The sequence below is a fragment of the Miscanthus floridulus genome, chromosome 7 (genome assembly GCF_019320115.1).
Source record: "Miscanthus floridulus cultivar M001 chromosome 7, ASM1932011v1, whole genome shotgun sequence".
NCBI classification, from domain to species: domain Eukaryota; kingdom Viridiplantae; phylum Streptophyta; class Magnoliopsida; order Poales; family Poaceae; genus Miscanthus; species Miscanthus floridulus.
The window spans coordinates 54,453,253-54,473,325 of NC_089586.1; positions in this window are offsets into that span (position 1 = coordinate 54,453,253).

Consider the following 20,073-nt stretch of genomic DNA (forward strand, 5'->3'; position numbering starts at 1 on the left):
ACTTAAGCTCTATTCAAATTACTTTAACTTACCAAGTTTATACAATCTAATGTACAATTGCTCATCTTCAGTTAAGGACCTAGCACCTGCACCTAAGCATGTTCTCAAGTTAGGCTAACACCTACACAATCAACAAGAACATCGCAACTGGTCACACACAATCATTCGTATTTCAGCAAAACAGGAACTTATATAGCGATATAGTAAACTGACCAAAACTGGAGAACTACAAATCGAAATGATAGGCAACAAGACAATTTGGAAAGCTTATGAAATTGCCTACAATTCAATTTCAGAACTCAAGACATGATTCCAAATTTTACCAGTCGAATTTATAGAACCACATAATCAGGTCCAACAAGACAGAGAGCAAGCAAAACTGTGATCTAACTTTCAACAGCTGTACCTCCTAAACTACTAGGCCAATTGCCACCAAATTTTGATAGGAGCTAGATACATAAGTTATCTACAACTTTTGTATTCACCACATTCCCAGCAAACCAAAATATCATGGAGAACTTTATAAAGTCCTGAGAACTATCCAGAAAGACATAATGCCAGGAAATATTTATTAACTTATGTTGCAAACAAATAATTGGACAAAACCAACTCTACTCACTTATCACACATGTCACAAGAACACCAGAAAGTAAAGTGTTCACCACCAATTCATTTCTTTTAATAGCTTTCTTAATTTATTTAATTAATTAGGGGAAATGGTAAACATATATGAAAACTACACCAATTAATCTACAAAAATTACAGTAGGTACCACATGCTCCAAGTAGACTACTATAAAAATTTCACATCATTTGAGCAAGTATAACATCCTATACAAAAATGACAAGGCATAAAGGCTTAAAATGACATAATTAGGAAACCCTAGTGAAAAGTGTGAAGCAATAGATTTTATGTTTTTCCTAGCATCCTTAAGGTACTGGGAAATTCCCCACAAAATTTCATGGTCATTAGATTCATAGATAAATTACAAAAATTCACACAAGGATCATTCAATGATAAAAGGAAAATCTATAACTCAAAAACCATACATGCAATGACTCATAAATTTTTACCAGAGCTTCTACTAAGCAAGAATAGCTTACCACCAAAATTTCATAATTTGTGGAGCAAAGGAACTCAAGATATAATTTAAACAAGTTTGCATGCATTTGAAAACACATTTCAAGTTTCAATTTAATTTATCCAAAACTTCCACTACAAGTGTTCATGTTATATTTTTCCTAAATACTACACCTCACTATGATTCTAAGAAAATTGGAACCATCCAATTTGGAGCTACCAAACTCTAGATATAGATTTTACAAAATAGCATCAAATCTATATTTAAATCAATAAAACCTAAACATGGTTCACTGACGTGCGGGACCCACGGGGTCAATGGTCCCACCGGTCAGAGACCGCAGAACAAGGGAGCGGCGGTTGACCCGTGCTTGCTCGCTGATGGCGAGGACTCAGGCGAGGCCAAGGGCACCGGCATGCTCGCCTTGACGAGTCGCACCTAACCATGCTCTTCCCTCAACCTCTACCGAACTCTAGTAAGGACGGCGGCGTGCATGGTGAACGGCGGCGAAATCCGACGGTGCTCCAGCGAGGTCCAGCCATGTAGGGTGCGGCTAAGCTCGGTACAAGCTTCTAGGGCTTGTGAGGAAGCTAAGGGAAGGAAGAAAGGGACGTGAGAGGGCTCCGGTGGTGGTCGGCCACAGTGAGCTCTGACTCCGGCGAGACCCGGTCATGGTGGACGGCAACAGAAATGGCGGAAGGCCCTCACCTAAGGTCGATTGATGCTACAAGTTGGTGGAGATGGTGGAGCTAAGCAAGATGGAGCTTCTGGTGTGCAGGCTCAGGCAATGGCGGGGCTACGGTGGCGCACGAGCTCGGCAGAGCAATGGCGACGGCGGCGGCGTGGCTTTCTCAGTGCCTCGGACGCGTGTGAGAGGGAGAGAGCGACTGAGAGTGAGTCGGAGCATAGATGGACGTGGCCCCCTTGCTGTCGACCATGGCCAGCGATGCCAAGCCGGTCACGTTAGGCTCACACCTAAACAATCAACAAGAACATCGCAACTGATCACACACAATCATTCGTATTTTAGCAAAACAGGAACTTATATAGCGATATAGTAAACTGACCAAAACTGGAGATCTACAAATTGAAATGAAAGGCAACAAGACAATTTGGAAAGCTTATGAAATTACCTACAATTCATTTATAGACCTCAAGACATGATTCCAACTTTTACCAGTCGAATTTATAGAACCACATAATTAGGTCCAACAAGACAGAGAGCAAGCAAAACTATGATCTAACTTTGAATAGCTGTAGCTCCTAAACTACTAGGCCAATTGCCACCAAATTTTGACATGAGCTAGATACATAAGTTATCTACAACTTTTGTATTCACCACATTCCCAGCAAACCAAAATATCATGTAGAACATTATAAAGTCCTGAGAACTATCCAGAAAGACATAATGCCAGGAAATATTTATTAACTTATGTTGCAAACAAATAATTGGACAAAACCAACTCTACTCACTTATCACACATGTCACAAGAACACCAGAAAGTAAAGTGTTCACCACCAATTCATTTCTTTTAATGCCTTTCTTAATTTATTTAATTAATTAGGGGAAATGGTAAACATATATGCAAACTACACCATTTAATCTACAAAATTACAGTAGGTACCACAAGCTCTAAGTAGACTACTATAAAAATTTCACATCATTTGAGCAAGTATAACATCCTATAAAAAATGACAAGGCATAAAGGCTTAAAATGACATAATTAGGAAACCCTAGTGAAAAGTGTGAAGTAATAGATTTTATATTTTTCCTAGCATCCTTAAGGTACTAGGACATTCCCCACAAAATTTCATGGTCATTGGATTCATAGATAAATTACACAAATTCACACAAGGATCATTCAATGATAAAAGGAAAATCTATAACTCAAAAACCATACATGCAATGACTCACAAATTTTAACCAGAGCTTATACTAAGCAAGAATAGATTACCAACAAAATTTCATAATTTGTGGAGCAAAGGAACTCAAGATATAATTTAAACAAGTTTGCATGCATTTGAAAACACATTTCAAGTTTCAATTTAATTTATCCAAAACTTCCACTACAAGTGTTCATGTTATATTTTTCCTAAATACTACACCTCACTATGATTCTAACAAAATTGGAGCCATCCAATTTGGAGCTACCAAACTCTAGATATAGATTTTACAAAATAGCATCAAATCTGCATTTAAATCAATAAAACCTAAACATGGTTCACTGACGCGCGGGACCCGCGGGGTCAACGGTCCCACCGGTCAGAGACAGCAGAACAGGGGAGCGGCGGTTGACCCACGCTTGCTCACTGGCGGTGAGGACTCAGGCAAGGCCGAGGGCACCGGCATGCTCGCCTCGACGAGCCGCACCTACCCATGCTCTTCCCTCAACCTCTACCGAACTCTAGCAAGGACGGCGGCGTGCATGGCGGACGGCGGTGGAATCCGACGGTGCTTCGGTGAGGTCTGGCCATGTAGGGTGCGGCTAAGCTCGGTATGAGCTTCTAGGGCTTGTGAGGAAGCTAAGGAAAGGAAGAAAGGGACATGAGAGGGCTCCGGTGGTGGTCGGCCACGGTGAGCTCCGACTCCGGCGAGACCCGGTCATGGCGGACGATGATAGAAATGGCCAAAGGCCCTCACCTAAGGTCAATTGACGCTACAAGTTGGCGGATATGGTGGAGCTAAGCAAGGTGGAGCTTTTGGCATGCAGGCTCAGGCAATGGCGGGGCTGCAGTGGCACACGAGCTCGGCAGAGCAATGGCGATGGCGGTGGCATTGCTTTCTCAGTGCCTCAGACGCGCGTGAGAGGGAGGGAGCGACTGAGAGTGAGCCAGAGCACAGACGGACGCGGCCTCCTTGCTGTCAACCACAGATAGTGATGCCAGGCTAGTCACAGCGCGTGGCGGCCACACGGCGGCAGCGGTCTGTGGCCGGTCGGCCACTGTGTCGATTCTAAAATCCGATTTAGTTACCAATTGTGCCGACTAACGGGCGATTTTCAATGATGCATAACTCCTAATCGGCTCGACCAAATGCTAATCCAGTTCAACTACATGATAGAGCTAAGTGAGTACTCCAATTAACTCAACATGAGATCAAGCTAAATCGCCATGGATTTCAATCTACAAAGCTCCAAAGTCACCTTCATGAAACTAGAAAACAGCTCCAACACGAAAATTTCTAAGTGCTGAAACAGCACTAATTTCTGGCTTGTGGGCCCAATTTGAACATGTTCTGTACATTTTCATGACTTGGCTCCTAAAAAAAGTTTGTTCCTTATAAAATTTGCTACAACTTTGCTTTAGGTTGCTCAGACATGCAAACAATCTAAGCTACACTTTTTAAACAGTCAAACTTAGGAGCTCTAGGGGTCCATAATAGTCCAACCATGACTTGGAAACCTAGTTAGGCAAAATGATCAACATGAACATTGTTCCTAATGACATTCTAAGTATAACTAAGTTGCTTAAGAGGATAATTAGCCACACCACACATTGGTCACACCAAAATCAAGCATCACATGTACTGAAACAAGGACAAACAAGTGACTTTGTGACTTCTGTTTCAAAACCATGTTTCATGTGTTTCATGAGTTGGTGGCATTGTACTAGCTAACCATGTTTCACTAAAGTGTGTTGCACATGTTGCACTTGAGTGTTACACACTATGCATTTCCTAAAACAATTACACATAGAATGTAACAATATGTTGCAATGTTTCAAAAGCATGTTTTAGACAATTCCAAACTCATGAATGGATGAATGATGCTCATGTTTATGAAATGCAAGTGCAAATGTGGAAGCAAACACCTAAGGTGTTACAAGACTAAATACTCATAAAGACCATACCTAGTGGAAAAAGTCGTCTTAGGTACGTCTTCCGGCCTAATCTTGATTTGGTGATAACCTGACCTCAAATCAATCTTAGAGAACACCTTTGCTTTTGCCAATTGATCAAACAAGATATCAATGTGAGGCAAAGGATACTTGTTCTTGATAGTAACAGCATTGAGTGGTCAATAATCTACACACATCCATAAAGACCTATCCTTCTTCTTCACAAATATAGCCGGACAACCCCATGGTGATGCACTGGGGCGAATAAGACCCTTCTCTAAAAGTTCATGTAATTGAATCTTCAATTCTGCTAACTCATTGGGAGGCATTCTATATGGTCTTCGAGAAATAGGTGCAGTACCAGGTAACAACTCTATCTTGATCTCTATCTCTCTGTTTGGTGGTAACCCTAGCAATTCATCAGGAAAGACATCCGAAAATTCACATATACCGGAATATCAACAAGGGCCACCAGCTAGATAGCATTGGCCACATTATGGAGATCAAACTCCCTAGGAAGGGGTACTAAAAAAGCCTCATTATTGTTGGGATCCCTCAACATTATAGTTCTAGTCGAGTTATCAATAAGAACACCATGGTTCTTTATCCAGTTCATACCCAAGATCACATCAATACCCAATCTCGGTAATATCACTAAGTTAGCAGTATACTCCCTTTCACTTATTTGGATGAGTACATCTCTAACTATCTGATTGGTAGAAATGTTACTCCCAGCAGCACTTATACAATACCCACCTTTGTCTACTACAATTATTTTCTGATCATACTTGGATTCAAAAGTTGGACTCATGAATGAATACGAAGCTCCAGAATCAAATAAAACAACTATAGGATGATGATTCATAAGAAACATACCAGCCGTGACAACTTTATCAGAGGGAATCTCTTCCATGGTGGTATAGTGCACATGTCCCTGACATCCATTTGAGTTGCTTGGCTTCTGGTTGTTGTTCTTCTTGGGATAAGGGCAATTTCTTGTCTAATGGCTCGTCTTGTTATAGTTCCAGCATGGCATACTGCTAGGTGGAACGTTGGAGCTACCTTGTCTAGTGCTACCCTTAGGTAGGGCAATGGAGTAGGCCTTATGATATACCTTCTGGTTCTAACTGGGCTGTGCCTTCTTCTGAGGTGGTCTATACTTTGGAGTAGGAGGGTGAAACTAGGGTGTCACAGTGGTAGGAGCTTTGGACTGAGATACACCTGCTTCAAAAGCTCTCTTGCAATTCTTGGATGCTATATAGATGTTGTTGTGATTCTCTTGGGTTAATGTATCACTAACAAACTCATTGAAAGTAGGACTTTTGTTGTTAGCTAGTGTCTTCATTAGCTTCAGGCTAAGTCCTCGCTTGAAACTAGCAATCTTCTTGGCATCTATATCCACAAACTCTATGGCATACCTTGACAAGTTGTTAAAGGCATGCAAATACTTAGTTAGACTCTTAGTACCTTGCGTTAGCCTCATGAATTCTATATGCTTCATACTCATCAGACCTAGGGGAATATAATGTCCCCTAAATGCAGCCTTGAATTGATTCCAGGTGATTTGAGCATCTTCAGGCAAAGCAGATCTATGATGACTCCACCATATGCCCATAGGTCCATGCAGCTGGTGCGATGCATATTCTGTCTTTAGGTGCTTGGTGAGCCTTAAAAGATGAAACTTTTGTTCAATTATATTCAACCACTCATCTAACTGCAATGGTTCTTCTACTTCCTTAAAAATAGGAGGCTTGGTGTCAAGAAAGTCCTTGAAAGTGCTAAACTAGTTAGGCTTAGGCCCTTGATGCTGGTCTCTTCCACGTCCTTGGCCAACATTCTGCGCGAGACTACACAACACTTCTCCCATGGAACATTGAGTCTCCATGAGTTGAGCCATCATCTCTGCTGGGGTAGGATGCGGTGGTGGCAGAAGGTCCTCATTGCCATTGCCACGGCCATCACTACCACTCGCATCATCACCAAAAGCTCCCCTACAAGTGCGTGTCATCTACAAAATTGCAACAACAAGTGATTATTGGATGATGTCAAGAGATTGCAGAAGAATTGTATAATCATGCCATACTGTAATTACTGGAGAGAATCGTAAATTCATACAATAACACAGAGGCACAATAATTCATTTCCACAACATAACATCACCAAATGATCACTTATCGTGCTCACCACGTGTTCCATACATGTCAAAATTTTATGTCAAACACAACTAGAAATCCATTAAATAGTGCAATTGTCACACGTAGTACATGCATAGTTCCAACAACATCACAATAGTACATCATGAAATTGAGACCTACGTTACGAGTTCGTTACATAATGATTGAGAATAAAGAGCTAAGACATCAAGCCCACTACTACTACAGCTAAGCTACTCCTGGGAGTGGTCGCTGTCAACGTCAGACACACCATCACCGTGGTCGTCCTCCCAAGGCTCCACCTCTTCATCTTCGGGCTCTTCTTCAGCATCCATCTCTATGCCATCATCTTCAGCAATCAATACATTAGGGCCTTCTTCCACCGCTAGAGTTGGAGGAATAATTGGGTTGATTATGTTGTTGAGGCGATGAACATCAATCTGAAGCTCCTCAATCTGGCGAACAAGCTCCTGCTCCCTACGCTCGAACTTAGTGGCCTGCCTAGTAGCTTGGAATACTGTCCTGATCCTAGCTACCTCTCTATTTTCAGCAAGACAAATAACCTCATCCCTCTCAGCAAGGACACCATATAATTCATCCCTCGCTGCATTTCTCTTTGCAACTACAAGGCCAAACTACCTCCGGTGAGCTGCTAAGGCTATCCCAAAGTTATCTATCTCATGCTAGGCTGCTCTAACTGCTCTTCGGTGCCTATGCAACCATGCTCGCATCCTACGCTGTGTGGTCTGTGCTCTTTGGAGCTCTAGCATGCAGTTGATGTAGCTATCTTGGCATGAATAAAACATTCTCATGACTACGTACATAGCACTCATTGCAGCATTACTACTTCTAGCTCTTTCATCCCTATCTCTAACTAAAGCATTATTGCCTTATTGTGCCCAAATGGTCTGTGATGCATCGACACAAGGAAAAGATCCAACTGGCCCATTCACAAGCTCATCCCCAAATTCCTAACAAATCTCACTAAGAACGTCAAATGCGGCCACTTGGGCACCTTCCCACGGGGTCTGTCCATCTGACTCTACACTCCATCCCTACCACTAAGGATTGTCCTCATGGGCTGCGATAGTGACTCGCACATCATACCACCTCTATCCTTCAGTTGCCACTTCCCTCCAAAAGTATTGAGGTGGTTCAGCATACCCGATAGAGTTCAACACCTGCCACAGTAAGGTGGGAGTCCCAAACAATGCTAGAAAAGTGTTGCTAGCAACAGGGGCTCCTAGGGCTGCCATCTATAACAAAGGTTACACTTTAGTGAGACAACATGATTATGGATACAAGTTATGTGGGGGTACGGCCCCTAGATACCCATGGCAGACCACATGGGCTACGCCCCCAGGGGTGGCCCAGCCCACAAGATCAAGGCATGCACGGCACTACTCAGCGTGCACCGCAAGATATTTTATAGTACCAAATAGGATACTTTACTTATAACCCTGTCCCTCTAGAATATATAAGGAGAGTCAGGGGTCCCCTAGTGGATAAGCTACTTGGTCATCTAGATCAATACAATACACCAAAGACACAGGACGTAGCGTATTACGTCGATCAGACGGCCTGAACCTGTCTAAATCGTTCTCTGCGCCTTGTGTGACCATCCAGTTCCTGATTACGCGCACCCCCACTAACAAATCTACCATCGTAGGATACCCCTCGATGGACTACCGACAATATTCTATCGATAGTTGGTGCGCCAGGTAGGGGTGTGCGCTTGATCCATGGCAAGCCAGATGGACCTCAAATCAACAACAAGTTCTCATCGTCAATCTCGTGGAGATCCATGTCGGTCCACGGCGACAATTCATTGCTGGCTACATCAACCCCCGCGACAGCAGATCCGATCTCAGAACCACCTCCGAGGTTGTCTTCACCAACAACTCACCGCCTGCTAGGTGCTCGCCGTCAACGCCGACCAGATAACGCCATACGCCGCCGACCAGACACTCTGTCCAAAGCTAAGTCACGCTTTAATATTCTTTTAAATATTCTCCAATCTTCGTTAATTGCCATAATGTTTCTCTGAGCTGTTTTCTTCATATTTGTTCTCCAAATGATTTTTCGAACCCTCGAACAGTCATGTTGATGCTCGGACCTCTCTAGAGACGGCCTTGTCTCTGGCTCCTCCCTACATGTGCACAAGCGTCTACCCTCTACGTTATGGGTGGTCGGCAGTGGCTCCTTAGCAACGCTTGTTCGTCCTACACGTGCATGGGCTCCACGCTCGATGTTATGGACTATGGGCTAGCTAGGGTTGGAAACTCAGCTACACACTAACTATTTGGGCAGTTTGTATTAAACATAAATATATTTTCATGCCAACTGATCACCGAACTGCATACGTCGTTTCATCACCATTGCTGATTTTTCTCCAGAGTTTATTTATTTGTGCATCCTGTACTACCCGTTCTACATGTTTGTATTGCAGGATCATCGTTCAGGTGATCAGATCACCTAGTGCTTGAGCTTCTCCACCGATCAACTGGTTAGACCGCTCAGTTAATGGACTCCATCGTCGACCAGTTGATCGGACTGTTCGCCGGTTGCTTCTACTCAATGCTCACTTCGCTGCCGACTAGTTGACCAGACTATTCGCCGCTCATGCTTCATCGCCAGCTACACCAGTTACTCCTCAACGCTCGGATTCTTCATGCTCGAGAACTAAGTGGGCACACTTCACCACACGAATGTCGCTAGCTATGCCAGGGACTCCTTGGTGCTCAAACATCGCCGCCTATGCCGGGGACTCCTCGGTGCTCGGTCATCACCAGCAACACCGGGGACTCCTCACTCCTCAGTGCTCAGACATCGCCAGCGACGCCGGGGACTCCTCACTCCTTGGTGCTCGGTCATCACCAGCGATGCTGGGGACTCCTCGTGCCTCGGTGCTCGGTCATTGCCAGCGATGCCAGGGACTCATCGTTCCTCGGTGCTCGGACATCGCTAGCGACGTCGGGGACTCGTTGCTCCTCGGTGCTTGGACATCACCAGCTTCATCGGGGACTCCTCGCTCCTCGGTGCTCGTTCATCGCCGCCTATGCTGGGGACTCCTCGCTCTTCGGTGCTCGGTCATCGCCAGCGACGCCGGGAGCTCCTCGCTCCTCGATGCTCGGATATCGCTAGCTTCGCCAGGGACTCCTCGGTGCTCAGACATTACCGCCTACGCCGGGGACTGCTCGCTCCTCGATGCTTGGTCATCGCCAGTGACGCCGGGGACTCCTCGCTCCTCAGTGCTCAGACATCGCCGCCTAAGCTAGGGACTCCTCGCTCCTCGGTGTTCGGTCATTGCTAGCAACATCGGGGACTCCTCGCTCCTCGATGCTCGGTCATCACCAGCGACACCGGGGACTCCTCGCTCCTCGGTGCTCGAACATCACCGCCTATGCTAGGGACTCCTCGGTGCTCAGTCATCGCCAGTGACGCCAGGGACTCCTCGCTCCTTGGTGCTCGGACATCACCACCTACGTCGGGGACTCCTCACTCCTCGGTGCTCAGTCATCGCCAGCGACACCGGGAACTCCTCGCTCCTCGGTGTTCAGACATCCCCAGCGACGCCGGGGACTCCTTGCTCTTCGGTGCTCAGATAGCGCCAGCTACGTCAAGGACTTCCTTGCTGCTTAGATCTTGCTACGTCTCATCGGTGTGCTATCAAGCTGCTCTATGCTGTTCAGATCAGGGTGCTGATCTTGGGCATCACGTCTGGGGTCTTGATATGCGCATGTTAGATGACATCAATAAGCTTTTAGACTTCTTTTTCTTTGACCCTGCTACAAGATTCATTCTTCATCTTCCAGCAGGCTCAGGGACTAAGTGGGCACACTTCACCTTACGGTGAATGTGCTTGTTCTTATCTTGAGGCTACGCCCAGGGACTGACTGCCTGCTCGGCTGGTCTTCTACTTTCTGACCCTGGCACCACGTGACTATGTCACCTACTGTCAGGCTCGGGGACTAGCTATGGGGGTATGGCCCCCGGATACCCATGATAGACCACATGGGCTGTGCCCCTAGGGGTGGCCTAGCCCACAAGATCAAGGCGTGCACGACGCTGCTCGGTGTGCACCGCAAGACATTGTATAATACAAAATAGGATACTCTACTTGTAACCATGTCCCTCCAGACTATATAAGGAGAGACAGGGGTCCCCTAGCGGATAAGCTACTTGGTTGTCCAGATCAATACAATACACCAAAGACATAGGACATATGGTATTATGTCGATCAGATGGCCCAAACTTGTCTAAATCACTATCTCTGCGCCTTGTGTCACCATCTAGTTCTTGATTACACGCACCCCCACCAACAAATCTACCATCGCAGGATACCCCTCGGTGGACTACCGACGATATTCTGTCGACAAGTTACTTAACATAAGATCATTTAAGGGGGAAACAATGCAAGAACATGAATGAATGGTGTATCATGATGTATGCTCATTCTGTACGTCCTCACAAACTTAGAAAAATAATTCCTAATGACATACACGGTGGCATACATACATTCTCTCAATATAATCGTAACTAAACGAGCTACACGTTTTGTTGTTAGTGTACCAGCAGAAAAATCATTTTAGCCCAACCCAATAGATATAAGTACAGAAATGTAAATCTGGGCTCTAGGTTGCAACTAAATACTTCCATATATGTATACCCACACATATACTTCTGTATCAAAGCTACCTGATGACAACTTATACCCACAATTAAATACGCACCATACACACATGCAAGCATGCATATACAACCATATCAATCTAGCTCTCCCCGACCGCATGCTCACATCTTGCGATCATGCCACTCATCAACTCACCATCTTACCTTGGCATAGAGGCACTTGATCCATAAATTACCACTCAAGCGAATGACATCCACATAATAGCACGCCATATGGACGATGAAAGTAAAAACCCCCATGTTAGTACTTAAATAGCCACCTAAAAGTCCTTAACTAGGCATAAAGGAGATGACCACTGGCTCACTTTAGATTTTTGTAACACAAAACCTTTGTCTTTAAATACACATATGATAAGTTTAATGTTGAATCCTTGCTCTGATGTTAGCTATCATAGAACTATCCAATTTATAAGAGCACAAGTACAATAACAACCACCGAAGTGATCAAACCAACATACTTGAGCCCATATAAACCCGGTAGTCCAATGAAATTGCGAAGGATCTCAAACAACCAACATACAAACCAAGATCATAGAGATTCAACATAACCAGCCACATATTACATCACAGTTCACAAATATTTCTTATACATCAGAGTTTGAATAATTATAACAAACCAAGTTTGAAAGTAGTGGAAGCAAAGTAGTTTAACATCAACATCACACGTAGTTTAATACAAAGCCAATTTCGTAGTCATCTCCAACCAAAAGCACAAGGGTTAGATGATATACATAATGACCATTGCCCATGGTCCTAGTCCTCATCCACTGTAGGAGCAAGGCAGTTCTTGTAGTAGCCGTGATACATAATGTTATCTACAACAATGGGAATAAAACCTTGAGTACGAGAAGGTACTCAGCTAGACTTACCCATCCACCTAAAATACTAAGACACCAAGGAGTATGCAAGGCTTTATAAGTAGAGCTGGTAGACATCATTTGTAAAAAAGCATAAGTTATCCAGCATATCTTTACTTGTGAATCACCAGTTATTAATCCTATCACATACTAGATTAGCAACTATCCTATGCCAAACATGTTGGTACCATCAAGTCATCACAATAATAACCATATCTGGTTGAATTCTTGCATAATCTCATAACCACACTTCCATCAATTACTAGGATGAAGGAACTCAAGTCAAGTTCTCACTATCCGGGAGAGACGGTGATTCAAATCAATTCCTACCCAGCTAGGGAATTATTTCTAACACACACCCATACTTCCCCACCGAGGTTGCATCAGGTCACCTTTGGGATAACTCAAGTACAATCATAGGTAGGACCAGCGCCGCACCCTCAAAGATACAAACAATCTACCAAAGTTGCTTGGAACTCTAACCCGCCCTTGGGCTTACACCATTAGCTCTCCACACATCCTTACTGCCTCCAGGGTGTGCACTTTAACTGCTCATGTCCCTGGCCTGAGTTGAGCTACTCGGCTTCATGGTCAAAACGACTTATCTGGCCAACTATGTGAGAGGCATGCATTCAACATGACAAGATGACCTCCAACAGCTGGTCCTTAAACAACACAGATAGAATCACTATGATACCACAACATAAGACTCTGCCTGGTCTCCATTTATTCAACAATACCCGGTTATGCTCCACGATAGCACAATATAGCCAACCGTGATCAAGTTATCACCTATAGCTCGCAAGTGATAGGAAATCACCCGACTTCTACCGGTCTAAGCATAGCTAAGCATGATGAGCATTCCTAGACTTAAATAGGATTCATGGTAGATATTTTTGGTCAAGGAAAGGTAATATGTAGCAAGTGTTTCCAAACAACTCCATTCACATAATGCATAAATACGAATAACTTTAGGTGACATTCATGAAGTAGAGGCTTATAATGCTCCAGGGCTTGCCTTTCACGAACATCGCTGGCTGATGATCGAGGCACTCTGGAAGGTGATTGACTTCAGGCTCTCCTTCTCCGAAACCTCCTGGTGCTGCACTTGCTGATTCTCCTCCTATGGATCGACATCGAGTTCCACCAACGTTATCTCCTCGGTTGCACCTATTGCATGCATATGCATAAGTGAGTCTCATGAATGCATACGAGGGATCATAGATGATGTGATATGGAAAGGTACATGCTGCGATAATGATGTTAAGTTACACCATGATAGCGATGCTAACTCCATACTAACAAAGTAGGTGCATATCTCTTCTCTATCTACTTACAAATTTCACACAATGCAATATCGAAGCTACACATGGCAGTTACAAGTTTACATCATAACTGAAGTTTGGCTTATCTAAATGCTCTGATCTTGGACTTTCTAGAAAGCTTATAAAATTTCCAGAACTCTTATTTAATCACCAAAATCTAATGCATACTCTATCCTAACCAAAATAGACAAATCAGTCCAGTGCTGTCTAGAAATTCTGGAGAACAAGCATTTCAGAAAACTAACTTTAAACAGCTATAACTCCTAAATCCTTTGGCCTATTTCTCTGAAATTTCAACACAAGATAGATGAAGAAGGTCCCTACAACTTTGTTATTAACCATTTCCACAGCAAACATCATTTTGACTATGCAACATACCAAATCACAGAATCTGTCTGAAAACACTTCTAAATCGAATTATAGAGCAACAATATTTTTACTACATGTAAGCATTCAAATTTTGACTTTACCAAGTACACCAACAGTTCAAGAATACCAAATACACTCAGGAAAATAGAATGGTAAAGCCCAAACTATTTATTTAAATGTCTTTATTAATTTAATTAGATAATTAGGGAAAATAACAAACATATACCAAATTTGCACAATAAATTCTCAGAAAATTATAGTGGCTTCCAAGTGCTACCAAAAGACTACTATAAACTTTTCATGCCATTTGACCATGCATAACATCCCTTACAAAAATAACAAGCTAGCATGGCCTATTTTAGTGAAAATAGTAAACCCTATAGAAAAGTGTCAAACAGAAGATTATATATTTTTTCTAGCTTCATATTAGTGCCATACTACTGTATAAAAATTTGCACATCAATATGTTACATTTTTTTTGTCCCTACAAGTTTCCTTAGAAAATACCATTTATTACTAGATAAATAGAAAAACCCTACTTAACTCAAGTTTACAGCAAGTTCATTATTTTTCCTAGCTAGAGCATGTCAACACAAGTCCAACAAAATTGGAATCACAATTTTATCACATTTCTAGCTCAAGATATCTAATTTACAAGTTTACTAACATTCAAAAAGCACTTATTCAAATACATTTTAATCACCAAGAAAAATACTAGAAAATGTACATTTCATATTTTTAAAAAACACTACACTCCATGAGGATCACAACAAATTTTGGTTCACAAGAATTGGACACCTAAAACTCCACTTATGATTTTTCAAAGTGGACATTCAAATCTGAATAAATGAACTATCTTTTCAAACTAAGCCGCTGATAGCCAGGGTCCACGCATCAGACAGGTCCACGTATCAGCGACACAAAAATTGGGCAACGGCGCGGGATGGCCGGAGTTCACCGACGGCGAGCTTCTCCGGCAACGACACCGGTACAACCGTAATCCCCATGACCTCCCGAAGACAATGAGCTAGCTAGTAGGATCTATTGCCAGAGCTAACGACGACAACGGCGTTCATGGTGGTGCGGTAGAGCGGGTCGATGGCGAGGCATCGGAGCTAGCTTTGACAGCACCATCTAGGGTTACGTCGAGCTCCTACATACTATGGTGAAGCTAGCGCACCCACTACCATGGCTAGAGGTGGTTAGGAACGTCATAGCCATGGCAACGTGGCACGATGGTGAAACACCGGCAAGGCCGTGCGCGGCACGGAGGCCTTACCAAGCACGGCTAGCGAGCAATGCAGATGTGGTGATGCGGTGGTATCACGACGAAGCTGCTGTGGTGGCAGAGAAGCGATACGGTGCGAGCTGGGGCCAGCAATGGCGATGGCGGCGCTGCATCGAGCTGCTGTGGATGGAGGCGAGAGCGAAGGAGAAGGAAGGCAGGGGAAATGAGAGCGTGGAGCATCATGGGTGAGTGTGGGGCATAAAGTGGCGCTTGATGGCTCGACGTGGCCTGGCTAGCTAGGACATCGGTGACACGCGGCCTCCATGTGGCGGCCAGTGTCTAACGGCAGTCGGCCAGGCCAATTTTGGCCATCAGGCCTATGATCCGAGCCTAACAACGCATCTTGAAGACGTTCATACTCCTAATCCATAGCTCCTTAGCGCAAACAGTCTTAAGGGTGCTTTGCCATGCAAAGACTCTATGACATAATTCAAACTAGGTCAAACATACCACTTTAAATGATGACATACACCATAACTAGGACTTAGGGACCCAACTAAGCTTAGTCATGAATACCAAAGTTGTTCCTTATGCTATTCTAAACATGTTTAAGGTATTCCCAAGGTTCCACACACATTTCATACATTGTTTACATGTAAACCCTAACTTAAGTAAGACAATTAAGCAACAATACATGCAATATAAGCCAACATAGATAGAATACATGATATGCTTATGCTTATGAATGCTCAATGATGATTGTGATCATGCAATATCAAGGTTAGATGCATGCTTAACACCTAGAGTGTTACAGTAGTAACTTGATGGAATGTAATGGTTATGAGCAACATGCAAATATTATACCGAATATGGTTACTATTGTTTGCTTCATCTTAAATCAAGAGATTGCTCTAGTATAGGTGCCAACCTAGACATGCTTAAATTTAATAGGTATAACTTGTTGCTAGAATAATTGGTCAGATCAAAATATATATATAGATTACTTCAGCTTTTACACAAAATGTTGTCAAGTCTACTCCACTTATAAGGCCTGCATGATCCTTAGAGTCACTTTATTTTTGGTTTATGATGGGTAAGTCTAGCTGAGTACCTATGCTTACTCAAGGTTTATTTTCCACTTGTTGTAGATAACATAGTCTATCATGGATATTGTAAGAACTACTTATGTCCTGCCGTGGACGAGGAGTAGGCCATGGGCAAGGTGCTTCCATATATCTAATCTATGATGCTTTTGTGGGATGTGATCATAAACTGGCAAGTATTTGAATAATGGTGTGAAATGTTAGTTTCAAACTATATTTGCTTCTGCTACTACTTCACTGAACTTGAGTTGTAATAACTTTAATCGTACTCTGATGTATGTCAATATATTTGTGAACCCTATGTAACATGGCTTGTATGTTGAATCATGTATGATCTTGGTTGTGTGTTGGGATATTTGAGATCCTTTGTGATACTCGATGGACTACCGAGTTTATATGGGCTCAAGTATAATAGTGCGATTGCTTTGGTGGTTGCCATTGTACTTGTGCTCTTATAAATTGGTTGGTTCTACCATAGCCGGCCCGCGCTACCGAGCCTAAAGGGTAGGGACATGGCCATCCATAGGCCCACGCACTCACTCTCACTCGCGCCCTCTCTCTTAGCCGTGCGTCACTCCTGAGCGGAGCAAAGTAGCAGCGTAGCCACCACTGTGCCTTCACCGGCTCCGCTCGCAACACACACGCACCACCATCGAATTTGCCTCACCCATAGCTCCGCCGTGACACACACTACCTCATCGCCCCACTAGCAACACCCCTTAAGCCAAGATGAGACCCCATTGCGCCATCGCCACTGTTGCCACGACCACAGTGCACCGTCGAGCTCAAGCTCGCCGTGGCTAGACCACCCCACGCAGGCATCGCTCTCCCTCTCTACCATTTTGTAGTTGCTAGATCTTGTGGATGTTGTAGCCGCTAGCCTTTGGCCAATGCTGGCCTTGCCCAAGGAAGAACACGCGTGCACCATCGTGAGCCAACCACACCGTAGCCATGCATTCTACCATGGCTGTGCTCGCCTTGTCTTCCTCCTCCATTGCTTTTAGGCGCTAGAGCATCGCCTAGGGTGGGTGAAGCTTCTAGGGTTGATAGATGACCAATGCTGTTAACTGGCTCGCCGAAATGCTGCAGCGCCGCCGTCGCTCTCATACCGCCATGCACGTGGCCACGCTTCGCCTGCACCTTCTAGGGCCCAAACCCTAACCCTAGATCTTCGCTAGGTGACCCTAAGGCCATAGCCAGGCTCACCCAAGCTTGCCGTGGTCGGAGATGGCTAGAGCACCACTGCGTGCCACCGTTGAGCCACCATTAGTGCCGCCGCCAAGCTTAGCCATCGAAAGAGCTTCGACCAAGTACTTAGCTAGGTGTGGGATGATGAGGGGAAGCCAACAGTAGTGGCCATGTCACCGGAGACCTCACCGTCGGTGAGTTCTTCGTCGATCAAACACCGCCCAGCGCTGCACTTCTGATGGGTGGGGACAGGTTGACCATAGGGCCTGGCCGTCATTGACCGTGGGGTGCGCTGAGCTCGGGTACGCGTAGCGAATTCTAGGGATTTTGTTGTTTTTCATTAATTGTTTTCCAGAAATTGCTGCAAACTTGTAAAAATCATAACTAATTCTAGGAGTGTCCAAATTGAGTGAACCAAATTTTGTTAGATTTATCTTGATGAGTCCATCTGTTAAAATATGAAACTTGGGATGTGCTATAGTTTTATACCTTGTTTAATTATCTTGTTTATTCATATTAATTTTGAAAAATGCATAATTTGATATTGGGAGATGCAAAAAATGTGATTCCAATTTTGCAAGTATTGTTTGGACATGTTGGAGCTAGGAAAAATGTTAAACCTATAGTTGGCATGCTTGGAATATGACTTCTTATTTTGGCTTAATTAAATGCTAGTTTCTTGTGAAATTAATTGTGGTAGATTTATGTAACATATGGGCATGAAATATTTTCTATAGTGTTTTGGTATTATGAGGAATCTAAGAAAAATAGTAAATCTGTTGCTTGACACTTTTCGCTATGCTAAGTATATTTAAGTGGTAATACACCATGTAACTTGCCATTTTTGTAGAGGTTGTTGTACATGTCCAAATGGCATGAAATTTGAACAGAAGGCTTTTGAGAGCATGTATGGGCTGCTGTAATTTTTCCAGAATTTATTGAGCAATGGAAGTAGCAGTTTCACTTTTCATCTAAATTAAATGAATTAACAAAGGCTTATATAAAAATTGGTTTGGGTCCAACCATTATACTTTTTAACATATGGGTAATATATATAACCTGATGGTGCAATTGGTTGTGCCTAGTTTCAAATTATTGTATGCACTTAGTTAATTATTGCTCTATAATTCATTTGCATCTATGTTTCTTGTCTTGGTTGCTTTGCATAGACTTAAGGCATGTTGTTTAGATGCTTAGGCTAATTGAGATAAGTTGTTAGCTGCATGTTTTAGGTCTTAGGTTGCTTGAAAGTGGTGAGCGTATGTTTCTTATACTAGGGAAGAGATATACACCTACTCAGTAAAATTTAGTTAGTCATAGTATTTACCTTGTTATCATGTTAGTTATATATATATATATATATATATATATATATATATATATATATATATATATATATATATATATATATATATATATATATATATATATATATATATGCATTGCACCATATCATCCATATCATCCCTTGTGCATTCCCTGTATTTATCCATATCTTCATGCATATAGGGTCGTCGGAGGACATAACACTTCTAGAGTTTGAGGCCATAGGAGAACAGGACCAGTAGGAGACCCAGCAACAAGAGGCTCCATGTGGCAGAACCGCCTGAAATAACACGCTTTCGAAGGCGCTCATCTTCCACTAGACACTAAGCACCCTGAAAGATAGCTACATCGGACAGTTTCGTCGAGCACACCCACGAGATAACTCAAAATAATCCACGTTTTACCTCCAGAATTCAATAATGAGTACGAGTTTAAAATACATAGTCCATTTCATACAACAAGAGTTCTAGGGAATTATTTATTATAATACTAGAGTTCAGAGTGCGATAATTAAACAACGGAATTTAAAATAACACCTAGCAAAAACAATACAAGGATCCATCTATGCCCACCAGAAGAATCCTCCACACAAGAGCTACTCCTCCAGCTACACCTGCAATAGGGTAAAATAAACCCTGAGTATATAATGTACTCGCAAGACTTACCCGACTAGTGGAAATAGTTTCCCTACTCCAAGGGTATGATAGGCAGTAAGGTTTGCTGTTTTCTTTTTGTTTGTAGAAAGCATTACTAATAGTTCATCCTTATAGTCAAGTTTTATTAGCAGTCATGATTACTTCATTAGCTAACCATTCTAGATAAGCACATGTTCAACTTTCAAGCAAGGGTTGAGCAATCAGAACCATTTCACCATCTTTCATCTTCCAGTTCTTACTACAATGCTAGACCATAGC